The sequence below is a fragment of the Lepidochelys kempii genome, chromosome 26 (genome assembly GCF_965140285.1).
Source record: "Lepidochelys kempii isolate rLepKem1 chromosome 26, rLepKem1.hap1, whole genome shotgun sequence".
In the NCBI taxonomy this organism is placed as follows: Eukaryota; Metazoa; Chordata; order Testudines; family Cheloniidae; genus Lepidochelys; species Lepidochelys kempii.
In genome coordinates this window covers 4,712,169-4,728,962 of record NC_136405.1, presented here as the reverse complement: position 1 = coordinate 4,728,962, position 16,794 = coordinate 4,712,169, and positions in this window count along the sequence as shown.

The following is a 16,794-nucleotide window of genomic DNA, read 5'->3' as shown; positions in this document are numbered from 1 at the left end:
TGCCAGCAATTCATTTTTTGAGCATGATTGCTCAGTGAAAAGCCATGGGGAAGACAAATGTGCACGGAGTCTGAACAGCATGAATGGAGCTGCAGGAGAGAGAAACTGAGGTGAAACCCGAATTCATGAAAGAGGGCATTGGTCTAAACCCTGCACTTGAATGGCAGTTGAACTGCTTTTTGGATAGCTTGCAGATCTGTTTGTGAAATGCTCCGGAATCCTTACAAATGAACTATAGTACATACACTAAGATCATTATCATTGTGGGTCAGTTTCACTTCTCCTTGGTCTCAGTTCAGCAGCCCTCCTGTTCGGTAAAGCATTTAAGCACATGCTTAACTTCATGCATGTGCTTCAGACTTACGGAAGGATGAGTTACGCAGGAGGTAAGATGAGATGATCAAAATGCTCCTTCCCAGCCTTACAATCTCTGGGTGAAAGTCTGACCCTATTAAAGTCAATGGCAAAAACTCCTAGCAACTTCCAAGAGGCTGGAATTTTACCCTCTGAAGCACATGCTCTGCTGAAATGGTGTTTGTGGGTTAGATGACTTGCCCAAGGTCACACAGATGCTTGTGGCAGAGGCAAGACTGTCCTGAGTGGAAGATCTCTGAGCTAATCACAAAACCACACTCCCTTGCCATTCTTTGACATTAATGGAGTTTTAATGTATCCACCACAGTCTGAGAGCAGAATGTGGTTCTAACGGAATAGGGTTAGGAAGCAAAATTGAGAGGGTAAATGTTCCATCTGACTGGTCAGTCCAAGGTGTCTCTTTGCTGTGCCAACTCCTCTGCAGCCTTCTCAGTAATCAGTCTGCTGATGCATTTTTAGTTCTGACTTCTAATGACTCTTCTTCCTCTGGATATCTTATCTCACTCGTCAGAGGCTCAGGCTCACCTTTTTCAAATGGTTTTTTGAAAAGTGTCTGCTATTTACTGAAATAATACACTCAGGCTTTTAGGTACAAAGCAGTACATCTGGCTTATAAAAGGGAGTTTCAAGGGATCATTGACCTTCCTCCTGCAGCACTTCTCCAATAACAGTAAGAGAGGGAGGAAAATCTTCTGTTCTTGTAAAACAATTCCAAGCTGGAAAAGCCTCGTACTGGCCCCAGTTTGATCTAAGCCACATGGGACCCAAACAACAACAATTTCCTTCTGTGACACTCTGTACCTCAAAATAGCACCCCTGAACCCCCACTGTGATATGATTGTAAATTGTTTTATACAAAGTATGCCTTGTGAGGTATCGTTTGAGAAGTCATGATCTGTTGAACATTACTACCCTGTGGAATTGGGTGTGTTCCCATTGCATCTGAAGTTGTGAAGTACTGCTTTGTGCCTGTTACTGAAATACGTTGTGAGGGTGGGAGATGCCTACAGCCAGCCTTTGAGTGACAACAAAAGAGCACCTTGTAAGACAGATTTATATGAGGACTGACCACACATGTTGGTGGCCCATTAAGGGGAATCCACTCTCCCAATGGCCACCCAGAGACTCCTCAGAGGGCACGCACAGGACGGAGGAGGCCTAACTCATGTGATACAGCAAGGATCTGTCAGCTGGAGGAAAGCATAAAAGAGGGACAGTGATATCACCACAGGGGCTCTTCCCCCCCCCCCAACACCTAGAAGATTGTGTGGAAGACAAAGACTTTGAACTGGGGAGATTGGTCCCAGGCTGAAAGGGAATACAGCCTGTGTATTAAGAACTGTGAGCTGCCTGTAACATCTATTAGGGTAAGAAAAGCTGTTTGATTCAAATCTTGCTTAGCTTGTTAAAGTTAAAATTTGGACTGGGTTTCTATTTTTATTTCTTATGTAACCAACTTTGATCTCTCTGCCTGCTACTTGTTATCACTTAAAATTGATCTTTCTGCAGTTAATAAACCTGTTTTATATTTTACCTAAAACATTGTGTCTTTGGTTGAAGTGCTTGGGGAAACTCAGCTCAGGTTAATAAGAGCTGTTGCACGCCCACTACCCTTTGTCAGAGTGGTGAACTAATTCATGAGTTTGCACTGTCCAGGGAGTCTTGAGTAGTATAAGATGGTATATTTCTGGGGTGCAAGGCTGAGGGCTAGGGTAATTAGCTGGTGCCTCTCTCTGTATAATTCATGACTGACTTAGAGAATATTAATGCAATTTAGCTGAGTGTGGGGCTCCACATACTGATGGTTGAATGATCACAGTGCCTGGAGGGGTTTGCTATTTGTCACTGGCATAGCTTTGTGAGATACAGCCCAGGCTGGAGAGTTAAGGGGGCACAGCAGTCCCACAGTTCCAGGTTGTACCCCAGGGATCCCTTCTCACCTTCCCACCCATTCTACTTGGAGCAGAGACACAGGAAGTTAAAGCTTGACAGAAGGCAGGGGATTAGGAGCTTTCAACATTTGCCTGCTTTTAGAAGGTTCTTGGGGGGTCAGTTGAGATAGCTAGCAGGAGAGCTACACAATCGCCAGTCGATCACTGGTATCATGGGCCACATAAAGTGGCAAAGGAGCAAACTCTTCACAAGTCTTTAGAGCTGAACTGGACAGTCATCTATTCAGCACCCTGGACAGAGCACAAGGGAAGAAAGCAAAAATCCCATGGAAACCTAAAGGACTCGGAGGTGGAGAAGGAGCTGCGAGGGCAGTGCCTCTAGGCAGGGGCAGTGCACAGAGTCCCCTGACCCCTCCACCTAGGAGCTGCAGAGACATGCCAGCCACTTCCAGGGAGCACCCCTCTCCCCAGTAAGTGCCATCCCACACATCAAACCCCAGCCCTGAGCCCCTCCCACACCCAAACTGCCCCAGCAGCCGGCGTGACTGGCCCTGATCTGCTCGGGCAGTCCCAAAGAGCCAGCTGCACCAGCCACTGCAGAAGTCACAGTGGTCACGGAAAGTCACTGAATCCGTGACTTTATCTCCTGAAAATTGTAACCAAACTTGTTTGTCTGAACAAGAAGTAGGACTGAGTGGACTTGTAGGCTCTAAAGTTTGACATTGTTTTATTTTTGAATGAAGTGATTTTTATACATAATTCTACATTTGTAAGTTCAACTTTCATGATAAAGAGATTTCACTACAGTACTTGTATTAAGTGAATTGAAAAATACTATTTATTTTTACAGTGCAAATATAATAAAAAATAAATATAAAGTGAGCACTATATGCTTTGTATTCTGTGTTGTAATTGAAATCAATATATTTTAAAATGTGGAAAACATCCAATATTTATATAAATAGTTTTCTATTATTAACAGAGTGATTAATCACAATTAATTTTTTTAATCGCTTGACAGCCCTAAATATAATATAAACACCAGGAATCAAAGTGATAAAGTTGAAACACAGCATTTTACCTTACCTTTGCAACTGGCCCCAGGCTCGATGCATATGCATGTTGCTGGCTGGCTGATCGCCTCTCCTTTCCTTTGACTTGAGCTGCTTTTGATGAGTTGGGCAGTCAGCTCACTCAGTCTCCAGAAGGCTGATTTACTTGTTGAATATCATAAGCGGGCACCTCTGGGAGCTTCTGAGGCTGAGTGTTTCATGTTCCAAGCCCTGGCAATGGGCATTCCTTCCACAGTGAGAAATGAGATAATCCACTAAACTGGGAAACAGCACTGCACCATGGGATTCTGATTGATTTCTTCTCTCTGTCTTCTGAAGCTACAAACGGCCATGCCAGCATGTGGATTGCAATCAATAAGACAAGACTCTTCTATTAAAGCAAACATAAAAAACCATGCATTTTTGAGGTGTGGGGGCTGGCTTTTGATGTTCAGGAAAGTAAGGGAATGATAGCATTGGTAACAACCAGGCACAGAGCAGGCAGGGACTCTCTACAAGTCTCCTCACACAGCTCTGGCAATGCATCTGAATTCTGGCCCACAGCTCTCCCTTCTGCTGGAGACCTGGGACCCTTTGGCAGCTTTGCCAACGCCCCACAGCTCTGTTTTGCAGCAGTCTCTCGTATTCCAGTCCTGGAAACCACGGCTCTGCCAATGCACCTTGGACCTGACCTTCAGCCCCTCCTCTATCCCCTCAACAGCCTTTTCTGGTTTAGTCCTCCTAAGCCTATACATGGACCTACCAATGCATATCAGTCTTGACTTGCAACGCCTCTCCTATTGCAATCAGGGGAAACCACAGCTCTGCCACTGCACCTTAATAGCAAGCTCCCTCCCCATCCTAATCTAACCCTGAGCCCCAAACACAGGTCTGACAATGGGCCTCAAGTAAGGCCTTTAGTAACCTTTGCTACGCTAAGCCTGATATGCACAGCTCTGCTAATGAACCTCAGCCCTCACCTGCAAAATTAACTCCCACTGTGGTCTTGATCTCTCAGACAGCTGTGCCAATGCTCTTCAGTCCTGACCTGGGGACCCTCCTTTCCCCCCTCCCCCGGAGCTGTTCTAGTCCTGGGCCCCTGAAAAGTAACTGTTGAGTTGGCTGAGTAGAATGATGCTTTTAAGATATGAACACACTTCTCCTGCAGTCTCATCTGATGCTCTGGGAGCATAGGGTTTGCTACATCAGATCAGACCATTCAGACCAATACTCTGTCGAAGGTTATAACTAATACGCTTTATAGGAAGGCAATAGGACAGAGCCATTTCCCTTAATTACCTGAACCAGATTTCATCCGAGGTATTCAGATACGAAAGATTGGTGGAGTAGCCCAATGTTTGTTTTGACTAATCAAAGACATAGATTAAGAGATTATAAACCCAGAAGATTATAAAACCATTACGACCATCTAGTCAGACCTCCTTTATAATGCAAACCCTGGAATTTCATCCTGTGATGAATTTCATCATGGTCATACCTTCTGGTTGAGCGAGCATATATCTTTAGAGAAGAAAGAAAGGTTTAAAAAATAAAACTCAAATAATAGAGAAAGAATAAAGATGTGTCCAGAGCAGACAAACCAATGGTTAAGTGGTGTGGTTCTGAAGCCATTAAAAAGAAAAAGCTGAATGACAAAGGGCTGGGCTGTTTAGCAAGCACAATTTGAAAGATTGTTTTTTCCCATATAAAAAATTCATCTTCCTGAAAGAGTTTTTCCTCCCAGTTACCAAACAAATTGTTGGAGGAGGCATTTTGAAAAGTGACATCTGAGGGAGAACAATTTGTCAGACAGGATGAAACTGACATAAAATTTTTAAAAAACAAAATTTTAGAGGATGGAAATTTTGTGGGAAAGGGGAAAAAAACGTATCAGGACTCCTGAGGTCTAGTCTTGTCTCTGACCTGCTTTGTACAAGTCATTTTATTTCCCTATGCCTCAGTTTCCTCATGAGAGTAAGTGACGCAGGCAAAGTAGACAATAGGAAAATCAGGATTTGAACACAGATGATCAGCACTCCACCCCAATGCATCAGCCACAAGGCTACCTTAACTGCACTCTTGTAGTTGCCTTACTTGTAGCAACAAGCTGTTTTTCAAACCCTTCTGGAAACCTATTTTCTCCATGCAGAAGGATTGAGAAAGTGGCCTCTTCTAAGTCCCTGCACACCCTACACAACTAAATAACTTTCTTCCCATTTGCAAAGCTTAAACTGGTTCTTCCTGCTGGTGCTTATCGGAAGGCACCATAGTCTAACCGGGACAAAGGCTGGACTGACCCCAGTGAGTTGTGTCTATTAAAGTCTGTAACTGATTGATTTATTGCCAGTATTTATGTTGTTTTGGAAGACAGAATTAATAAAGCCACCCATCCTTGCCACAGACATTAATTACAGAGCTGATGTGATTCTTTCCCTCTAACCCTTAACTTCTACTGGTCCAATAGAAAATACACAAGAGGTTTTCTGTAAATCTGAGTGAAGACCCTTTCCTATCAGTTTCCATCCCTTCCAATGGAACATGGGGACTCATTCAAAGATTCCACTTCTGGGGTTCTGGATACAGAGCATTATGTATGCTCAGAGGTATGTCAGATACCAGAGCATTTATACAGAGAGAACCAAGGAGGCGGCTGAGGCAAAGTCCACTAGTTCTTCAACTCTTTTTTGCCACTTGAGGCCTGGACTAAATTTTTATCTTTAGGTCCCTGTGAAAATTAGGTTTTGTGTTTCTCTTTTTATATTGCAGAAACCAGCTCACCATTCACACTATTGGCAGTCTCCATTCAGGATATAATAGGGGCTCTGCCAGGCAGGAGAGCTGGGTGAGAGAAAGACTGGAATATAAGAGTGTGCTGTGGGTGCATCAGTGGAACTAGGAGGGAAAAGGCTAGAATAGCAGGGGTACTTCAAGCCAGGATTGGGGTACATCAGAAGAGCTGAGGTGAAGTGACTTGCTCAAGGTGACACATTAAATCAGTAGCAGAGTTGGGAATGGAATTCAGGAGTCCAGGTTCCCAGTCCTGTGCTCAGTCCCAGAACGCCCTTTAGGGTTAGCCTATTCTCAGCAGTCATTCTCTACTAAGATTCAAGGAGCTCCAAATGCAGGGGTGCCAGCCCCTTCCCCTATGAGGCTGTTACTCCCACACCTTTGGTCTCTATTTTACTAAAAGTTACATGGCTATTGGAAACACCATTTCCTAAAGCCCACTGGTGGGTATGAGTATTTCTGAGCACCTGAAAAAGATCAGATGATCTTCTGCTACAATGTCTTTCCCAAGCCTCCATGGGTTTCAGGGCATGGCAGGCAGGGGTAGCTCAGAGTAACTGGACTCACTTTATTGGTACGTCAAACTTCTGCCTTCCCGCTTCTTGTAACTTCACCAACATGAAGATACTACAGAGCAGCTTCATACCTTGCAACAGCCTCTGATAGGGATCTTAATAATGCTATTTCTGCTAATCCTCACGAATTAGTAAATACAGCTTCATCCTATTTGGAGATATTCCGCTACCCAGGGGCTTCTAATAAGCTGTTAGAAAGGCGAGGCAAAGGAGCTTGACTAACCATAGCTTTTGAATAGCAGCATCAGGTACTGTGTCTAATAAGCCCTCTCTGGTCTAAAGGGAGCCCCTGATCAATCCATATTAGGCGATTCCCCATGTAACTTCCCATTTACCTCCCCGATAATCCCCTTCCAGCAGTTAATCAGCGTTTCGCATTCAAAGTCACTTAAGTTCCGATGGATTTTCCTAATGTTCTCAGTACATTAATATTTAATATCTATTGCACTGCACCTTCCTGGAGTTTACAGAGCTGTGATTTTGCTCAGCAGATCTTTGGGTTCAAAGGAAGCTGATGAGACCCTGGGGGTATCCTGGGAAAACTGAAATGTAAACTCAAGTGGCAGCCATCAGCATTCTGAGGCCTCATAAGAATTTTTCCTTGGCCTCCTGGGGGGAGGAAAAGGGGTTGCTTTACATGGGCAGCTCTTGGACCCCAGCACAACCTGAGCAATTGTTCAACATGGATTTTTGCAGCATTTTCACTGCGACTTCTCCTCTTCCTCATCATGTTATCTCCCTCTGTTCCACGTTAGGGATGGGGGAAACCACTACCAGAAAAAGCTAGAACTCCAATGGACCTAGAGAGAGTAGAAGGCATGAGACTTCCTCTGGAGCTTGTGAATGCCTGTCTGTCTAACAACTATTTCAGATTTCTCCGCACTGCCCACCAATGCAGTCTCTAAGCACTGGGGGTGTCATCTAAAAATGAAGACCCCGATCTCCTCCCAGACTTTCAAACCCACAGAGACGGGCCCATAGAGAGCTGAAGGACAGCGCTTATTACAGTAAATCCATTATCTGGAAGTAATGATGACTGGCATTAAATATGAATTGTGAGATAATTAAAGTTTTAATTTTTATGTCCCCCTCTCTTCTTCTCCTCCCTGCACTTTCGTTTTTAAATAAATATTTAAGCATTACCTTGCAAAGTGTGTTAGAACTGCTAAAACCTGGGGGTGGTTCACTCTCTGATCCTACCCACTGCAATACAGGAAAACTCTCATTTGCATCTTTTGCAAACCTTTGCCAGTGGAACGAAAAGAGGATTAGGGAAGATGAAGAGCCAGTGCATCAGTAACCTCCTTTTCCACATTGCTTCTAAAATCCTTAAAGGAACAAGGCAAAGGTGTGCGTCATCAGTTTTAATATTATGGATATTTCATATCTTTTCCCTCTCACAGTCTTGGTTATATTAACCCTTTGGGATCCAGACTGAAAATCTGTTGCTTTACCAAAATCTATCCGTCTTTCTTTCTTTCTCCATATATACACACATATCTACCTATCTATGTTTTTACCAAATTGCCGAAATTCCATGGTTGCTGAACATCAGTGCATGCATACAATAACCTATTATTGCAAGTATCTTCTAGTGCCCTGTGCTCTTCACATTAGTTTGTTCCTGCAGGGTTTCCCACAAGTGCGAGGGCTTCTGACACTGATTTCTATGCATGTAAAAAAAGAGCATCAAAACTTTCTCTTTGGAATAAAGAAATGCACACAATCACATGGACATTGTGAGCAAGATGCTAGAATAGACGGAGAAGCTACAGCATGCAGGTCACATTTTCTCAGCCTCAGGGCTGCCTCTTTCAATTCCTGGTGGAGCTCTTTGAAAGACCAGCCTAATCTCATTTGGTCTTCCTTGGAAAACAAAACACTGGTATTTCCCAGATGATACTTTGGGCTTCTATAAAACAGATTCAATAAGTCATAAAAAATATGGTTAGACCTTCCATAAAAATCTACAAGTTATTAACAAGCAGAACTCTAATTCCAGTTCAGTCATGTCAGGATATCAGACCAGGACTGGAGATCTCTTTCCTGCCCCTAGATATCAAATGTTAGGAGATCCAAGATATTTTATGTTGTGCCCGGTAGTTCTGAGTGTGCTGCCCTCAGCCAGCTCTTAACGCTCTCTCATTGGGAAAATCACACAAACCTAGAGACCATACAGTACAGTACTCACACATGCATGCACAATCTTCACTGATACACTTCACATCATTCACTCACACCAAACAGCATTCACAACTATGCATCTGCCCCTGATACAGATAGACAGCACTCATCCACAGACATTATCTATCTATTTATCTGTCTTGGGGTTTTACACAACCACCCCCCGCTGCTCATGTCCATATGACTATATACACCCACAGGTTCATGCATACATGCTCTATGCGTACACCCCTGCATATTTACACTCCCACTCACAGGCATTATAATACCTGGAGACACGGTACCAAATGACCCTCTGATTACTCCCATTCCCTTTGACCCACACCTCTTCCAACAGTTCCCTGCTGTTCACTTAACTCAATCTGCCTGTTTTGTTTTTCACTACCTCCTACAGTCTCTATTGAGGGGTGAATTGCTCTGCACACTCCCCTCCTCCTGTCCCTAAGCTCCTGCTCTGACAATGCAGACACCCACAGTCCCTTTCATGAGTGCTTGATGTCACACCAATCAGAGGGACAGGGTCAACATAAGCAGGAGTTTTTATCCTTTCAAATAGCTCACGAGAGGATTTTCTTACAGACGAGACTGCAAGCAGCAAACTCTCCCTTCCTCCCCCGACCAGGCCAATTCCCCTTGATTACTGATCCCTTGTTTTCTGCTAATCATTTTTCTATCCTTCCAACTGCTAACTGCAGTGTCTTCAGAGAAAACTGCTTCCAGGGGACAATGAGGAGGATGGCAAATCGGGGGAGGAAGAATACTGCTCCTCCATGGCTAACATGGGTCAGATTCACTCCAGACCTGGCTGAAGCCCATTGAAATGTGAGGCTACTCAGAGCCTATTGGGCTACTCAGAGCCCAACCTTGGTAACCTCACATAATTCTGGTGACAAGGGATCTTAAAGCACTTTGCAGTCAGCCTCCAGAGTCTGCTCTCAGCTACACCAATGCGAATCTGGAGTAACTCGTCTGGATGGATGGATGTTATCCTGGCTTCTGAGAGGTTGAAGGAAAGTAGGCTATGTGATAGTCTGAGTTGCCATCTCCTAAGACTCTCATCTGACAGATTCAAATGAGAAACTATTTTGTGGCATGTGACATCTGCATTTTGGTGCCCTGCTCTCTAGCTATGTTGTATTGTTGGGAAGTGGGGAGTAGTGAGCAGGAAGAGACTGGGGCCATTAGCATTGCCTGTTGAGGTCATTTGAGTGAACTGGCTCCAGGGAGCTAATGCTCAGTGCTTAGGATAATGGCTGCGGAGCACAGTTTCAAGAAAGGGGTATGTCACAGGGACATGCCTCATGGTCCTCACATATTTGAGGATGCGGGGCCTAGGTAGCAATACTGACCTTCAAGCAGAAAGTGTTTTGAGATCTGTGGGCAGGATGGGGAGGGGAAGAGCATTAGAAGATCTAAATCTTAACCACCTCACCTAAAATAACCTCAGTAAGGCTCTGATTCAGCAAAGCATGTAAACACTTGAGACGTCCATTGAAGTCAATGGGGCTTTGCATTCACAGGGTGAAAATTAAACATACTCTTTAGTGTTTTACTGAATACGGGCCTAAATGCTGCCTATACCTAGGTGTAACAGTGCAGGTTAAGGATGAAAATGTAACTTTCTTTGCTATCTCCTTTGCTTGAGGAGGAACCTTTAACAATTATTTTCCATCGTCAGCTTTTTTTTAATTTATTTTACATTCTGTGCGGAAGCTTATTACACAAGCCAAGAAGGTGAGCAGAGCAGAGACGGCGTAGAATAATATATCCTGGTGGACTTTAGAGATTTCCATGTCCCCCCACCCCCAATGCAAACACTTATTATTTTGACCTTCAAAATTCTGCCCATAATGGAGGTATCGCAGCTACTCAGAGCCCAGCCTTGGTAACTGATATCATAAACTATTCACTGCAGCACATACTGGAATATATTGTTCTCCATCTGCCAGCACAACTCGCACTAATTCTCAAATGGAAAACGGCCATCCTTTCCTAAATGGAAAGCTCCGCATATGAGTCTCTCTCTGCAGGGCATGTCTGAGATACACTGAAATCAGGATTTGGTTCAATGTTTAATCCGAAAAGTACAGTCACCGTTTCATTGAACAAACTGCATAGGGGTGAAATCTGCTCCTGTGCACAGAGGCAGCCCAAAGTTTTAGGCACGCACCACGTAAATCCTCAACACAGGGATTAAGTGGGATTGAAATGGTACATAGGCCCCTCTGCAATGGAGGAGACATTTACATTCTAAGGGGGTGATTTTTTATTTTCGCTTATATTGTTTTTAAAAAACTGTTATTATTTTTAATGTATGTTATATCTTCCTTATTCTGATGAGTTTCCATTCATTTCCTCTGTTTTTTTTTACCAACGGGAAAATGATGATATCCAACTAAAAATGAGCTGGTGTGGTATAATCGACTGTCCTGGAACAGCAAAGAAAACTTACTAAGAGTGAATAATCAGCCAACCAAAACCTTTCAATTCTATCTGCCCATCCATCTAACTACCCCTTAGATGGGATAATCTCCATTAGATGTTTCAAGTGTAGATACTATTGTATTTGCATCACAGTAGCTCTTACAGCTCCCAGTTAAGATCAGGGCCCCCTTGTGCTAGACACATGGTGAGAGACAGATCCTGCCCCAAAGAGCTTACAGTCTAAATAGACAAAGGGTGGGAGGAAAAGCAGATGCACAGAGAGAGGAATTGATCTGCCCAAGGTTACATAGCACATTGGAGGCAAAGCTGGCATTAGAACCTTCAGCTCCTGATTATCAAGCCACTGTCCTGCCCACTAGACCACGCTGCCTCTCCTATAACAGAGTGCCTATGATATACAGTTGGGCAGTTCTGATTCCATGCAGGAAAGGACAATGGTAAACACTCACAGTAGCTCGTTTAATAGAGTACAAATTAGAGTGTGCGCGTGTGCATGCTGTGGTGGCTTAGTACTCTGGAAATCGGGGGCAATGGACAGTTTGCACCACGTTAACAGTGTAGAGTGGGCTCGCATTGTCTCAAGAAAGCCAAGCTTTGCTGCTCTGACTCTGAACACCAGGACTCTACTTCCTTCCAGTTCACTTGTGAAAGGCAGCTGGGAGAAGTCTCATAAACTCTGGGAAACCAGGCAATGCTGTTGGAAAAAATCAGCTCCTGCCCCTTTGGTTCCAGTCAGAAAATGGTGAAGCTGTAAGCTGGGCGGAAAGAAGTAAAAATGTGCTATAGCTAGCGGGAAAGGGCCATTTCTGTGGACATCTTCCTTCTCAGCAGGTTTTCCTCTCCCCTGGTAGCCCAAGGAAATGTCATTTCAGATCATTCCACCACACACTAAAAAATTACCCCACCGAGAATTTTAGGGGGTTGGGATTAATGCACATGATACACCAGTGTGATTACATAGTTTACAAGAAAACGTAAAGCACGTTAGCTTCGCCTTCTCTGCTTCAGTCTGTATTTTTAGGATTTCCAGGAATACCTCCAGCAGCCTTCCCCATATAAGCATTGCATCAAATCAAAAGAGAAGTGTCGTCACGTTAGACTCTAGTTTTTCTGTATAGACATAGACTCCAGTAAAGGGTTGGGGAAGTGCTGTAGGAATTTAAATCCCTTTACCTCTAGTCACGTTGGTTGGCATTGGGTATTCTATGGGCACTGAACATTCTAGGGCAGTGGTTCTCAAAGCTGGTCCACTGCTTGTTCAGGGAAAGCCCCTGGCGGGCCGGACCGGTTTGTTTACCTGCCGCATCCGCAGGTTCGGCCGATCGCGGCTCCCACTGGCCGCGGTTTGCTGTGCCTGGCTAATGGGGGCTGCGGGAAGCGGCGCAGGCCAAGGGACGTACTGGCCGCCCTTCCTGCAGCCCCCATTGGCCTGGAGCGGTGAACCGTGGCCAGCGGGAGCCATGATTGGCTGAACCTGCGGACACAGCAGGTAAACAAATCAGTCCGACCCGCCGGGGTTTTACCTGAACAAGCGGTGGACCGGCTTTGAGAGCCACTATTCTAGGAGAAATCTCATGGTTCCCGGATGGTAAGATGTTCATGGAACACAAAGAGACCCCAGGAGATCATCTAGTCCAACCTCCTGCTCAAAGCAGAAGACAGCAATATAAACCCTAAGAGAGATACAATTGATCTACCAGGCTGAATCTACCAGCAGAAACCCAAATTAGTGATCTAAAGTCATTAAGAACATAAGAACATAAGAATGGCCATACTGGGTCAGACCAAAGGTCCATCCATCCCAGTATTCTGTCTGCAGACAGTGGCCAATGCCAAGTGCCCCAGAGGGAGTGAACCTAGCAGGTAATGATCAAATGATCTCTCTCCTGCCATCCATCTCCACCCTCTGACAAACAGAGGCTAGGGACACCATTCCTTACCCATCCTGGCTAATAGCCATTAATGGACTTAACCTCCATGAATTTATCTAGTTCTCTTTTAAACCCTGTTATAGTCCTAGCCTTCACAACTTCCTCAGGCAAGGAGTTCCACAAGTTGACTGCGTGCTGTGTGAAGAACTTCTTTTTAATGGAAGAAACCCAATGCAAAATTGCCAAGTCAACACCAGCAGCCAAAATGCAAAGAACCAAACCAACTAAACTTAGCCACCGAGAGCACATTGACATACCACCTACAGCAAAGGTGAGGACATCTTGGAATTTCAGTTGATACTGTACTGCGCACCCTGGGAACATCACAGCAAGCTCAGGGAAAGAACTCAGATACTCTGGCTCCAAACACGCAGGCTCCTACCACTTGAGCTGAAACAAAAGTTCCATTTTGCTCTTAACTGCATAGATCTACCCATCAGAAGTTCTGGTTCCAGCCAGTAGAAGGCAATGGAGTGCTCACATACGCACTGCAATTCATTACACATCTTTCCTCCCAGAGGATTAGAAGACACATCTCATCCAACCCACCAAATTAAAACTACAGCTGCCAAACAAAACACACGTTGAGCCTACAGCAACGGAGCAATGCAACGGCTGACTCTGCTAATTCCTGATGAAGAACAAATCCCAGACGACAAACACCCCAATGATTCAGAGGAGGAACGATCAAGCTGAACTGTGTCGGTGTTCTTATTCTGAGCATTTCCATTCATCGAAGGGGAATGGAAAAGGAAACTCCCACGTTGCCCATTAACTCTAGTGTATCTAATTATTCTCTGTGCATTGGAATGGGCTGACCTTCTTGGGCCAGTTCTGAGCATTCAGCACGATCAAGGGCCCCAATTAGCTGTAATTAGAAAGGATTATAAAGCATCCATCATATGCATTTTTACATGTACATATTAAAGTCCCATTTCTTTATGTGCAGACCAAAGATATTATATATATATATATATATATATATATTTAAACAATAATATTTCTATACAAAGAAAGAAGAAAGAAAAAAAGGAAAAGGTTCCGTTTATTATTATTCGTGTCTAGGTTTCACATCAGGGGGTTCTGTCTGCAGCTGATTATAGATGTCAAATTGAATTCTAACCGGAGAGAGAGAAATTAAAAAGGAAAATAAATAAATAAATAAATAAATAAAATTGCAGAGGCTGTAATCCCCTCTGAACAGCCTTGCTGGGGTCTCTTGTGTAATGAATCCATCTTGCACTGCCATTACTGGGCTTTGTTTACCTAACAGTTTGACAATGCATATTTATGCAAATTGGAGCCTGGCTGCTTTTGCTGTTCATTAATTAGCATCTCATTCTGTACGTGTAAGCCAGGCTTCGAGAATTCGTCTAATTTGATCAACAGTTTGATTTTATCTTCCCTCCCCTCCAGGTCTTTAACAAGGTTTCTAGATTGAATGTAAACTGCCTTGTGCTACAAGGGACCTCCAGGGAGTTCCGGTTTTGGAAATGAGTAGAGAGGGAGTGGAAAACAGAAAGAAAGGAAAACAAGTTTAGGAATGAGTTAGCAGAACCATGGTGTTTGCATGAGAGCATGGACAGATGGGAACAGGCAATGCATCACCGTTGAGAGCACTAACTAGCACGGGTATATACTCAGCACTGGCACTGGGGGTGAATACTGGATTTTTCAGTCTGATGGCAATTCCTAAAAAATCAAAGAAAAAATTGCTTTGAGAAGAGAAAATGATTTTTCAAAAATGTTCGGGAAATCACAAAAGTAAAAGAAATAATTTCATTCAACCCCAAAAGAAAATATTTCATTTCAATTTTGAGTGTTTACAAACATTTTTTAAAAGAAAGAAAATTAAAGGAAAAACTAAAGAAAAACGGTTTCAAATCGAAAAATTGAAATGTTTCATTTTGAAAATGTCATAACGAAACATTTTGGGATTTTGGAGAGTATTTTTTGTTTTGGGGTGTTTTTTTCCCTCCCAAACAAATGGTGAAATTGACATGAATTCACAACATGCTTCGGTGTCATTGCATCTGTACTTTTTGCTGACAAAATTTTCACTTACAATATTTCACCCAGCTCTACTCAACACTTCAATCAGAATGGATGAGTAACTCTAAACCCCCATAAACATCAACCAGAGGTGACCTGTGCCTGCCAATAGTTGGGGGGGGGGCAGAGTAAGGGCAGCTTGCTTCAGCAGTGTTACTGAGCATGCTCCATCCGTGTGAGCATGCTCAGTACACAACAAGCAGCAAATCTTGGGGGGCCACGTGACCCATCCATTGTCCAGGTGAGAAAGCTAAAGCTAAGGCTGATTCTCCACTCCAGTTTTAGGTTGGTGTAATCTCACTAAAATTAATTCCGACTTCAGCCACCCACCACCTGTGGGACCTTGTGCAAGTCACCTGGGTCCAGGTTTTCAAAAGAGCTCAGCAGGCCAGTAACATTGCAATAGGAGCTGCTCTGCGCTGGAAAATCTGGCTCCACGTTCCTCTGTGCCTTTGTCTCTTTGGACAGCAAGCTCTCCGGGGTTGGGGTTATCCCTCGCTACGTGCGTGCGCAGGGCCTACCACAATGGGGCCCCAATCTCGGTAGGTGTCACTGTAATAATAGCAACACATTAACAGGAGAGATGATTTTCTGATACAGAGGCTGCTGGACAAGGAAGTTAAGTCTGTTTGATGTGTGTTTGTTTTTAGAAGAGAGGGGTGCAATGCAATGCGGCTGTGGCTCTGCCATCCAGTCATGTCCCTTTTTGGCTAGGCCAGTAGAACTGAGGTCCTTCGTTTAATCTCCTTTGCATGGGGAGTGGGAAAAGAGAAGCAACAGTGACCCCTAGGCAGCAGTTTCCCTCATTAAAAAGCAAGCTGATATCCCCATCTATTCCCAGCAGCCTTTTCATCTTCCCGCAGCCTGGTCATTATAGCCTCACACAGGACAATTAGCACAGCCATTATGCTAATGAACGAGAGACAGCAAATCGGCTTGAGGGCAGGATGGAGAGCCCATGAGCTGCTGCCAGTCGCCAGACTGTCATTAATGCCTAAGCCCAATGGACGTTTGTTACTGCTGCCACTGCAAAGAGAATACAATGAAAGAGTCAGTTGGATTCATAGAGCCATGAGTTTCAAGGTCAGAAGGGACCACTTAGATCTAGTCTGATCTCCTGTCTAACATAGGCCATAGAAATTCCCCCAAATAATTCTGAAAGCCTCATTTTTAGAAAAACATCCAGTCTTGTTTTTAAAATGATCAGTGATACAGATTCCACCACAGCCCTTGGTAAATTGCTCCAATGGTTAATTACTCTCTCCGTTAAAAATGTACGCCTTATTTCCTCTCTGCATTTGTCTAGCTTCAACTTCCAGCCACTGGATCACGTTAGACCTGTCTCTGCTAGATCGAACAGCCCATTATTAAATATTTGTTCTTCATGTGGAAACTTACAGACTGTGATCAAGTCACCCTTTAACCTTCTCTTTGTTAAGTTAAATAGATTGATCTCCTTGTCCAATAAGACAAGTTTTCTAATCCTTTAATCATTCTCATG